Source organism: Lithobates pipiens, unplaced genomic scaffold (genome assembly GCF_037356315.1).
Source record: "Lithobates pipiens isolate NorthernLeopardFrog02 unplaced genomic scaffold, aLitPip1_a1.2 Scaffold_8, whole genome shotgun sequence".
Taxonomy (NCBI): domain Eukaryota; kingdom Metazoa; phylum Chordata; class Amphibia; order Anura; family Ranidae; genus Lithobates; species Lithobates pipiens.
In genome coordinates, this window is record NW_027507903.1 from 197,064,077 (window position 1) to 197,076,847 (window position 12,771).

Below are 12,771 nucleotides of genomic sequence, written 5' to 3' on the forward strand. Positions count from 1 at the left end.
AACTGATTGGTTACTATGCACAGCTGCACCAGATTCTATGTGCCCCAGTGTTAGTAACCCCCCCCCCCCCCCACCCGCCCTCATAGTGTTCTGGGAGTTTGTTTTAATTAAATGCTGTCCTTGGTTAACAATTTTATCTACTTACAGGGAAAACATTGTAACAATACAATTTTTCTGTTTTGCTAAACAGTTGAATTCCTTCAGCTTTTGTAGTCACTTGTATACTATGTAGGATAAATACACATGTTCTCCCCCGACTACAGATGCAGAACAAGCTCTTGCATAATATGCTCCATTTGCCCCCATTCAAATATGTTATAAAAACAATTAAGCTGCCAGGTTTGAACTTATTTTTGATTAAAAAAGTAGAAATATTAGATATGCTAAATAGAGTTATTTAAGAAAAATGATTGTATCCTACAGTTGTGGACAAGGTAACTGATTACTGGTGACGAATTCCAGTCTGACATTTCCGGTCTACCATATTAGCACCCACACTGGTGCTTTCACAGTCAAGGGGAAATCCCGTGGCAATAGAAGTGATTGGGAGCCTCAACTTCACTGCAAACACACACACTGCAATACATACTGATTTTGGCATAAAGAAAGATATTTACTGATTGCTTTGTATACACTAAACTATTTGGCTCACTATAATTATAGCACTCTGAGCATCAGGGAGCATTTACTAAGCATCATGAAAGCATAATGTGTGCTGCCTAGCATCCATGGGAACAAAATATCAGATGTATTAATTACATTTGGCAAGGAAAGACTATGCATAAGATGCTAAGTATCAAAATGAAGTTAGTTGCTTTATCACTAAATCCCACAAGAGAAAAACACATTATACAAACCCTTAGAAATAATCTCTTTTTTTTTAACAAATTAGTTCTAGAATATGATCCAATCTTCAATTAAGGCTTAGTAGTAAATAAAAACTGATTTATTTAACAAACACTAGCACAATATTTTGCACAATTACATCTTAAATAGAGGATTAGTGGAGTCAATGGTTCTAATCAATTCAGGTGTATCAGGTGTCTGTCACAGTTCTGGGTACTTGTTTTTCAAAACCCCAGTTTTGTTGAAGTACAGTATGTCTTGATCAAAAAAGATTTCAGTCAATCTCAGAAGAGTAGTTTACATTTTTTTTGTACTTTAACACTTATACAACTTAAGCAGTTTTAAAGATGAGAATTGCCATGCTAATAGCTGCAATGTCAATGCTTGAATTCTGACACTGCATATTTACCCGGGCACCTGGAAATGGTAGTATTGACTTCAATATATACGTCAGCACTTTGAAGTGGAAAATCGTTGTAATGGCAGCAGCTAGCTGCCATAACCCCGGTATTTACTTTTTCAGTTGGCGGTCCACGTTCAGATCAAAGTGGTCTCAGTGGCACTTTTTCGGGAGAGGCCCCCCTCCCGCCACACTCCGGTGCCCCTGGCCACTTACCGGAGCCATCGGCGGCGGCGGAGGTGATCAGGTCCTGTCCTCTCTGTGGTATGGAGCTGAGTGAGGGGAAGATGGCCCCCACCTGGCTCCATACGATTACAAGGTGGAAGTGATGTCAAAACGTTACTTCCGTCCACAGGTCTTAAAGGGACTTTTAAAAAAAAATGCAAACAACATTTTTTTTTTATTGTATTTTAGTGTCAATATGAGATCTGAGTTTTTTTTTACCTCAGATCTCATATTTAAGAGGTCCTGTCATGCTTTTTTTTCTATTACAATAGGAATAAAACTGACACTTTTTTAAAAAAAAAGAACAGTGTAAAAATAAAAATAAAAAATAAAATAAATAAGAAAAAATTATATTTTTTTTAACATGCCCTGCAATCATTAGAGTGAGAGCAATAATTCTAGCCCTAGACCTCCTCTGTATCTCAAAACATGCAACCTGTAGAATTTTTTAAATGTCACCTATGGAGATTTTTAAGGATAAAAGTTTGTTGCCATTCCACGAGCAGGCGCAATTTTGAAGAGTAACATGTTGGGTATTAATTTACTCGGCGTAACATCATCTTTCACCATATAAAAAAAAATGGCTAACTTTACTGTTGTCTTATTTTTTAATTCAAAAAAGTGTATTTTTTCCAAAAAAGTGCACTTGTAAGACCGCTGTGCAAATATGGTGTGACAGCAAGTATTGCAATGACCACCATTTTATTCTCTAGGGTGTTATAAAATATATATATATATATATATATATATATATATATATATATATATATATAATGTTTGGGGGGGTCTACGTAATTTTCTAGAAAAAAAAAGGATTTTAACTTGAAAACAAGTTTGAAAAATAGGCCCGATCTAAAAGTGGTTAAAAAACAAAAGGTAAGTGGACAGGTGCCGGTGCCATTAGTAACAGATAAATACGTGACCACTACATGACCATACATGACCACTTTCAGGTGCTTCAGGTGACCCCACATGGATGCATACTCACCACAATGGACCAACCTTCTATTGCTAGATAGGTCACACTGCACTTCTTTTTGTTTAGATCCACTACGTGTCTTGTCACCAACTCTACCATTCACATGTACCAGGATGTGATTCCTTTCAATGACATACATCGCCACTTAAAAAACCATATCAGGAAAAAATGTTCATTGCATAAAGTAGCTGACTTTATTATACCATGTAAAATCTTACAATTACGCTGCACTCAAATGTATGTGTGCCTATGGACCGGCACCAGGTACATACAGCACTCTTGGTAAAGATGGTCGCTGCTGCTCCGAGATCGGAAGCCAATTTGCACTCTAGAGATAGGATATGATGTCACCGGAAGTGGCCACTGCGGGTAATGATGAAAAGGTTGAAGAGATGGCAGACACTGTTAACGATGACAGGCCATGAGGGGTGACAGAAGCTGGTAATGAGGGGGCAGGTACCATTTTTATTTGGACCTGATGACACTGAAATATGTAGTTAGTAACATCAGCATAACAGTTTTGTAATCATCCGTATTCCAGGACTGGTTCATTTATATGAATGTGAACCAGTTCAAGTGTCAGGGGACAAGTGGATTCTTCTCTCAGTAACAAAGGCCGCACTGCAATTCACAATATTGTAGCTATGAGCATAGATCTTCATAAAATATTTGATTTGCATGTAAATATGGCTAATATACTGCGGGAGATCAATTTTCCTTCAATTTTGGTAAAAAATAATACATTTTTGTCAGTGATATAAAATGAATGGTATTGTGTATAGGGGTGTGTGTCCTGTGAAAGGCATGAATGGGAAACTGAGCCTTCAGTAGTCCAGTAAAAAATGTGTCTTAGATGCTTGATAATATGACTAAGTTTGAGGGGCCTATATAGAAGAAGAGTTTTGAAATGTATGAGACTAGAAAAAGTTACAAAAACATTACTAAATAATTGAGCATCCATTTCTCCACAGTCAGAATAGAAATATGCTCCTTGTTACTTTCCCTTGGAGTGTCAAAAGTCAGTACAAGTACACACCTAAGATTGATCAAAAGGTGATGAATGTTACAATGTCAGCTACAAATGTACAGGCAATGTTCTACATGTTATACTTTTGTGACACCACTGAGAAATACACTGAACAAAAGTAGTACTCACTGGAAGTTATCACAGAAAACAATTCTAGAAAAAAATCATTGCTCTTGATATTTGTCTTTTTGAATTTCACAGAATCTACTTGAATAACATCCTATAGACAGAAGAGAAAAAAGATGACATTTTTGGTATATGTGCACAATGTCATATTTAAAAATATAACAAAGAGATAGACAATAAAAATAAAATACTGCACGAAAAACACGAAGCATGGTGTATGATGGTGTGGGACGGTTTTGCTGTTTTCTGATTGTGATCTATAAATCAAAAGAATTTCCGTCATGTATAATGACATATTCCACAACAGAAGAGCAAATTAACAACACAGTGAAGTTGATTATTTTAAAGACTGTAACTTTACTAAACATAAAGTCACACTAAAACTCACGTTTTAAAAAAAATATATTCTATTCAAGTACGTATTCTGAAATCTTCACTGCACCTAAGAACCACAAACCAAAAACACTATTTAATTAATTTTTAATATTGAAAGCAAATTCCACCATCCATGTTTCCATGCTTTATTTTGTTGGGAAAAAACAACCCCTAGCATTTCTGGCCATGGGCATCTTGAGTAAGTACAAAAATAAGGAAACAATCAGAGCACAAACATAAAATAACAGGTAATTGCAAGCTGAACACCGGAAGGAGCAAATCACAACACCTCAAATACAGATTGAAATAAAAAACTGGTGCAGCGCAAAATAAGGTTCATACAGTGTAAATACAAATAATGAATAGACAGAAAGAAACAGGGAGGGGGGAAGAAGGGATGAGGCAACCGCGTGATGAATGAGATCTTCCCATGAGTGTTCAAAGTGACAAATCCTTCCACCTTCAATAAAGGGTACTCTTACCCGATCCGGTGGACCACTGAATACTCAAATGGTCAAATGGGCTTAATCTCACACATCTGATGGAAAATGAATCCAGCAACATCAATCCATGGATAAGGACAAGATGCAATCAGATGGAACACTTCCAATAACACGAAACTATGGCATCCAATAAACCCCTCAGTGTTCTAATACATTTATGCACTTCAGTATTCACAGGGTCAAAAATTAGCTGAGCAAGTCCAGTAGGCAAATTGCTTGATAGACACTTCTACTTGTGATGGTACGTGGGCAGATATTCAAGCAGCAGTCCTCAGACTGAGAGCGGTACGTGGGAAGATATTCAAGCAACAGTCCTCAGACTGAGAGCATCTTGAGTAAGGGGAAATGATTCATGAATAATTCACTTATTGGACTCTACTTGCCCTTAGCTCATGTATGCATGCAGGAGAATGTGCTTAGCTAAGAAAACCCTTCCTCTCCTCTTGAAGATACTCTTAGGATATATGACATCATTTGCCTAGGCAAAAAAAAACAGGAAGTAACAAAAAAAAATATAAAAAAAGCTTTAAAACAAGAAAATATTATATACTTTCCTATGCATTTGCTAATACTAGCAGCATGAGGATTACAAATAATTAATGTTGATTGGGAGAGTGAAGTTACACTTTAACTCAGAGAAGTATTTTCTATTGCTCTCAGCCTCCTTCAAGTCCCCAAATTTATTTTCTTTTTTCTTTTTTGCTGTGATCTTTTTTGTAGGAGGGTGGCTACTTTCATTCTTTATAGACCCAATTTATGTAGGAGCATAGTCACCCTTTCTTGCTAGCCCCAAAGATGGACTAGGGATTATTGACTATAGAATTTGTAAGGTGCACATAGCAGTGCAAATGATTGTAAGTGATGTGCAATGCTTGCTTCAAACAATCGGAAATGTGAGGGTGGGGGATGGGGTGGGGGATGGAGAACATTACAAGGAGGTAGAAAAACAACAGAAATTATTTAATGGAAAATGGATTTCAGGGCCATGAAGTAGTGGATGAGTATAGAATAATTCTGGAAAATAAGGTTATCATTTAGTGTCACTTTAATGTTTACTTTGCAAAGTGGATGTTCAGTTATCCTAGTACATTAAGTGAACCTGTGCTTGTGTCAATCATTCAGTAGTTTTTTTCCCCTTGCACATGATTGGGTATTTAGAGTAAACAAACCTTCACCATATTTGTGAAGTTAATTGAGCACTCACTTACTTACATACACTTCCCGAACAAAATATCCCTTTAGTACATTAACACCAGTAGCTTAAACTAAAAAAATAACAACATTCGGATGAGTTCATAGCCCATAATGGAGGTTCCACTACTTGATAAACATAAACACTCACTTAGTTTTCCTTTTTTTAAACAATTCATTCAGTATATGATAGACCATCACAAAGTGGAACATAATTGTGAAGTGGAAGAAAAATGCTAAATAGTTATCAAATTTTAACAAATAAATATGTGAAAGTGTGCTGTGTATTTGTATTCAGCCCCCCTCAGTCAATACTTTGTAGAACCAGCTTTTGCTGCAATTACAGCTGCAAGTCTTTTTGGGTATGTCTCTATCAGCTTTGCACATCTGAAGAGTGACATTTTTGCCCATTCTTGTTTGCAAAATAGCTCAAGCTCTGTCAGATTGGGTGTAGAGCGTCTGTGACCAGCAATTTTCAAGTCTTCCCACAGATTCTCAATTGGATTTAGGTCTGAACTTTGACTAGGCCATTCTAACACATGAATATGCATTGATCTAAACCATTTCATTGTAGCTCTGGCTGTATGTTTAGGGCCATTGTCCTGTTGGAAGGTGAACCTCTGCCCCAGTCTCAAGTCTTTTGCAGACTCTAACAAGATTTCTTCTAAGATTTTCCTGTATTTGGCTCCATCCATCTTCTGATCAACTCTGACCAGCTTCCCTGTCCCTGCTGAAGAAAAGCATCCCCACAACATGATGCTGCCACCACCATGTTTCACAGTGGGATGGTGTGTTCAGGGTGATGTGCAGTGTTAGTTTTCCGCCACACATATCATTTTGCTTTTGGCCAAAAAGTAAGATTTTGGTCTTATCTGATCAGAAAACCTTCCACATGATTGCTATGTTCCTCACATGGCTTCTCGCAAACTGCAAACAGGACTTCTTATGGCTTTCTTTCCACAATGGCTTTCTTCTTGCCACTTTTTGCATAAAGGCCATATTTGTGGACTGCAGGACTATTTTTTTTTCAACCTGAGCTGTGGATTTCTGCAGCTCCTCCAGAGTTATTATGGGCCTCTTGGCTGCTTCTCTGATTAATGCTCTCCTTGCCTGTCAGTTTAGGTGGACGGCAATGTCTTGGTAGGTTTGCAGCTGTGCCATGCTCTTTCCATTTTTGGATGATAGATTGAACAGTGCCCCATGAGATGTTCAAAGCTTGGGATATTTTTTTATAACCTAACCCTGCTTTAAATTTCTCCACAACTTTATCCCTGATCTGTCTGGTGTGTTCCTTGGCCTTCATGATACTGTTTGTTCACCAAGGCTCTCTAACCAAATGTCAGAGGGCGTCACAGAACAGCTGTATTTATACTGAGATTAAATAACACACAGGTGAACTCTATTTACTAATTATGTGATTTTTTAAGGCAATTGATTCCGTTATATTTTAGTTAGCGGTATCAGAGTAAAGGGGGCTGAATACAAATGCATGCCACACTTTCACATATTTTTTTCTAGAAAATGTTGAAAACCATTTTTCTTTTTCCTTCCACTTCACAATTATGTGCCACTCTGTGTTGGTCTATCACATAAAATCCCAATAAAATACATACATTTACATTTTTGGTTGTAACATGACAAAATGTGGAAAATGTCAAGGGGTATGAATACTTTTTTCAAGGCACTGTGTGTGTGTGTGTGTATGTGTGTGTGTGTGTGTGTGCGTATATATATATATATATATATATATATATATATATATATATATATATATATATATATATATATAATTATTAATATGTATTAAGTTTTTTTTTATTATTAATTGTACCTAATATTTATTATTTTGACCCATTGATAAAAGATGACAGAAAAGATTTTTCAGAGGCACAATAGTAATTAAGTGATCATCCTATAGAATCCCTCCCATCCATCATCCATTCTCAACTATATTTGTGGGTACCTTTGGATGAGGATCCAATTCTAGAAACCATTACAAATCTAGATCAATCCTAACATTTTTATTTACTTAAAGCTGTTTTTTTTTCTGACTGTCTTAGATTGTGCTAATACACATGTGGAAGATATTTGTATAACCATGTTTTAATCCTAGTTTTTAAATTCAAGAATTCAGGATTGATAAAACATTTTCAATAATGTCATAAATTAAAATCGTATAACAACAAAGTAGTGCACAATAAAACAGTCTTTACTCTATCTGTACATAAAAAGTCTGTTGTAATAATAAAGTCCAGCCAAACAGCATTAGGACAAAATACTCTTGACAAAATCCCAGGTAGACAAAAATCATTGAGCAGGGAAGTGATACCATCTGAAATATTGAGTTTAAATAGGTTGGGATTTCAGGTTAGAGCACTTTATACTTTTCATTGCTCTTTTTATTTAGTTTTATGTCCAACAGTATTAGCATCCAACCTCCCTTCTCTCAACATGAATAGCTAATTTTTTTCTGACCCTAGAGGAAGCTGGAACAGTCTCTTAAAATATTTGTTTATGCCATTAGTAGTGAGAATTTTGTATTCTATTCAGCTTTTCTTTAAAACAAAAATTGTGTCTTCATTTAGTTTTTTCTATTTTTCTATTTTTTTTTAATTTCTTTGCATACTATTTTTTACTTTTTGTTCACATTACTTTACTTCATGCACAGGACGTACATTGTAAATTTTCACTTGTACCCAACTTATGGTTTTTTTCCCTTTTTTCCTTTCTACTTTTTTCCTCGCACACATAAAGCTTTGAATACTTACAGACAAGGCATTGCCTGTTATGATAAATCACCTGAAAGCAGCCTTGTGTGAAAAGCTTTCTCAAGAGCTTGACGATTTCAGAATAAGAATGCTTTGCGAAGACAATTATGCACAGACAGATATTTGTGAAAAAGCCACACAATAACTGCATTGTATTTATCTTTTAAGGACCATTTAGTACTGGGCAATTGAGTGCATGGAATGAATTTACTTTTATGTTGAGCTTTTTTTATTTCAGTGCTTTTTACAAACTGAATTGCTTTATGAAGTGTAGTTAAAACCTGTCATTCTTTCAGTCAGTACCTCAGAGTTGTGAAACATGTTCAAGCAATGCCAACCTATTTATGCATTTTTTAATTATATGTTAATGGGTTTGGTAGTTTATTTTCTACCTAGTTTTGTTTTACAAGACATCTGCTACCAAATATATGATCTTTTTAAACTGTAGAGGTGGACCATTTGAAACAAGTTTCATTGCAAAATCAGATTAACACTAGATTTACTGTAACTACAAAAAAGATATAACGACTCAGAGTGGAAGCATTGCTATGCATTAACACAAGTACATAAACGTCTGTAAACATTTGAAAGATTGGCATTTTTCTACTAGTCTCTGTTGTTTTATGGGGACTAGCAAAGCTCACAGCTCTTAGTGGCATACAGGGTACAGAGCTAATTCCAAAAACTAAATCAATCAGTTCCTAGGCTTATGTTTATGCTACAGAACTCTCTGCATTGTCCCTCTGATGAGACTGTTTTACTGAAGAAATAGAAAAGTTTAACATAAAAAAGACTTAAGATGCACTGCAGTTATCCAGTTGCGTGGGAAACAACATGTTGTTATTTATTCCATCTGCACTAATTGGATAATTGAAGTCAATCTTCTTAGTAAACAAATCTCATTATGACCATCAATTTCACATTATGGGAACAATGATGTCCCTCTAACATCAATGTAATTTCCAACAGGGCACCAGGAGCAGTCACTTGCCAACCGCCTAACTGGGACTGTAGATCATTATTTTGACATTAAATACCATTCTCTGCCTTTTGGCTAGGATCAAGTGTAGTATCTGTTCTTATCAGTTACTAAGTGGTGGCTCTGTGCTACTCTCCCTAGCCTACGGCAGTGGGCTGGGTGAGGCAATAAATGCACTTGCTGTAATGGTAACCTGGACAGTTAGTATCAGGGAGAGCCAATACCGGACTGCTTGACAAAATATGGGCCATTAATAGGGCTCCTCTAGAGAAAGCCGGAAAGGTTACCTCCTGATAGGGATGGAGAGGCACTATGTCTGGCCGAAGGCTGGGTCCTGAAAGGAGCCCATGCTGTATGTGCCCCAGGAGTGGCAACCCAGGGGTGCCGTAACTCTCACTGTGTTAGTGTCCCACTTTGATTTTTATCAGCACATAGGTTACTGCACCACTACAATTTTTTCACACCTACCTCTTGGGGTGGACCTTTTGGCCTGGACCAGAGGAATTGTTTATACCTGGCCTTTGGGCTGGCCATTGCACCATATACAATGGCATCTCAGCACTTTCTCCACTCCCCTTTTCACCACCTTTATGTTGTTTGTCATGTTGGTCACTTTATGTCTTTTTTGGTTGTTGGGTTTGTACACGTTTCATGTTTGATTAGTAGGGTGTAGGTCCTCGGGCCTGCCCTGAACGTCTTGGGGGGGGGTGGACATGGCCTTCTGGCTTGGTTCGCCTTCTCTCATAAGGGGTCTCCCTTCGGGGGAGCCCCACCTAGTACTTGGGGTGGTCTGTTTTGGTCACATGGACCATGTGAAGTACCCTAGTCCCTGTCTGGAGCCTACGCCCTGGGGGGTCAGGGAAAAAGTCCCTTCTCTTTGGAGGAGGACCAAATGTACACCCTGTGCACTTTTTGTGTCTCACTTTTTGGTGTGCACTTTTTTTTGCCCCAGGTGGAGTTTTTGGAGGTTGTTCACACCACGGGCTTTAAAAAAAAAGCTGCCATAACACCAATATTGTTTTATCTCTTAGGTGGCCAGCTTTCAGAATGAAGTCACTTTTATAGGCGGGGGAGAGGTGCCCCACTGCTTTCCGTTCATTTCTGAGCTTAACAGAGCCGTAAGTAAGCCTGGAACCAATCCGATGTGGCCGATGGCTAGACAGGAAGTCTAGTGAGGACAAGATAGCCCCCAGTTGGCTCTATGCCCTTGGAGGACCGGAGCAATCTCTGATGTCACTTCCAGTTCTAGGTCAGATAGACATTTTTAGTTTTTTTGTCTTTTTTTGCTTTTAAAGTTAAATGAGAGATTTTTTTTTTTTTTACCCCAGATCTCTCAGTAAAGAGAACCCGTCATGCTAATTTCTATTTCAAGGGATGTTTATATTCCTTGTAACAAGAATAAAAGTGATACAAAAAAAATAAAAATAAAGGGACAGTATAAAAATAAAAACATAAAAAGTAAAATAAATAAGAAAAAAAAATTAAAGCGCTCAATCCCTCCATGCTTGCATACAGAAGCAAACCCATACGTAAGTCACGCCTGCATATGTAAATGGTGTTAAAACCACACATGTGATGATTGTCAGAGTGAGAGCAATAATGCACAGGACTTCAATTTAACTCAAAGAGGTAACCTGTTAAGGTATTGCCTATAGAGATTTTTAAGTACCGTATTTTGTCTCCATTCCATGAGCTTGTGCAATTTTAAAGCATGATCTGTTAGGTATCTCTTTACTCAGCCTAACATCATCTTTTACATTATATAAAAAAAATGGGCTAACTTTAGGGTTTGGTTTTTCTTTTTTTTTATTCATTAATGTATTTTTTCCCCCCAAAAAATGTGTTTGAAACACCACTGTGCAAATACAGCGTGATATAAAATATTGCACCAACCGCCATTTTATTCTCTAGGGTCTCTGCTTTTGTAGCAAAAAAATACAGATTTCTACTTGTAAACAACAAATATCAGAAAAGGGCCTGGTCTTTAAGTGGTTAAAGTGGTTGCAAACCCTAACATATAACCAGAGAGGTGATTGACCTCAGGTGATACACAGAGATGAAACAAATCATCCTGCATAAGTTATATATGTCTATCTGCAGTCTTCTCTTCTCTAAGTGTTTAGTGCTGAATTTTTATAGCTTGTCCAAGAGTTCAGAAAACAGGGTTAGAGAGCTTGGTCTGGAAAGCCCTGACAGAGTTGAGGTTGTAAATCTGCTGTCCCCTGTCACCATTTTCTCTTAGTGTCAGAAAAACTTGTTATGCCCCAAACACACGATCAAAAACTTGGATGGTTTTTCCGATGAAATACCGCTCGAGCTTGCCTTGCATTACACATGGTCACACAAAAGTTCTCTGAACTTTTGACCATCAAGAATGTGTAACGTACAATACTATGATGAACTGAGAAAATTAAGTTCAATGCTTCCAAGCAGGCATCGAATTGTTTCCGCGCATGTGTGATTTTTTTCGCGTCTGAATTGCATACAGACAAACGCACTTTCGGATAGGAACTTTTTCCGACTAAAAAATAGAGAACCTGCTCTCAATCTTTTGCTGGCTGGAATTCTGCCAGCAAAAGTGTGATGGAGCATACACATGGTCGGAATTTCTGACCAAAAGCTCTCATCCGACTTTTGCTGGCAGAATTTCTGATCGTGTGTATGGGGCATTAGAAGTGATTCATGCTGATAGCAGAGAAACAAAGCAGCATGCAAAAATGACAATTTGGGGGTTATTTATGAAAGGCAAATCCAGTGCGCTTTCAGTGCAATTTCAAGGGCATTTTGCACTTGTAGTTTGCACTTGTAGTGCAAAGTGGATTTGCCTTTCGTAAATAACCCCCTTTGTGTTCTTAATTGAGACAAGTACACACTATGGAGGAATATACTTTGTTCATATTTGATGTCTGAGGTATAAAACCACAATTATCAACTCCACCACAGGAGTAGCTCTAGCAGTTGCAGTTGAGTTTTAGCACTTACTCTGGAGCATAAAATGAAATGTAGGGTTATATTACAAGCTTCCATAGAAATAAATTGCCTGGCTTAGATTAGCATACATAAATTACGAAAATGAATGTTTGTTTTATTACAGTTTTTAAAACTTGGGAACCAGAATGTTTTAACTTCACTTGATTCTGGAAATAAAGAAACGTTCAGAAAGCTATCATTAAAGTGGTAATAAACCCAGAAATAAAACTGTATTATATTACAGCATACCGATTCTTAGATGTGGTTGTATTTGTGTTTTATTCTTAGGTGTTTTTTCTTTATTTTTATCTGTTGATCTAGCCAGTAAATATGTTATTTTCAACTTCTTTTAACAGACCAAGCTGTCCAGACAAAGTGGCAG

The 12,771-nt window shown here is 37.1% G+C and overlaps 1 protein-coding gene and 1 pseudogene across 1 annotated transcript in view; both read left to right on the forward strand.

Annotated features, from left to right (window-relative positions):
• The window catches only part of GRM8 (glutamate metabotropic receptor 8), a 1,454,623-nt gene that overhangs the window by 424,365 nt on the left and 1,017,487 nt on the right, over positions 1-12,771 (forward strand). The window lies entirely within an intron of this gene.
• On the forward strand, positions 9,474-9,565 carry LOC143964647 (U2 spliceosomal RNA; annotated as a pseudogene).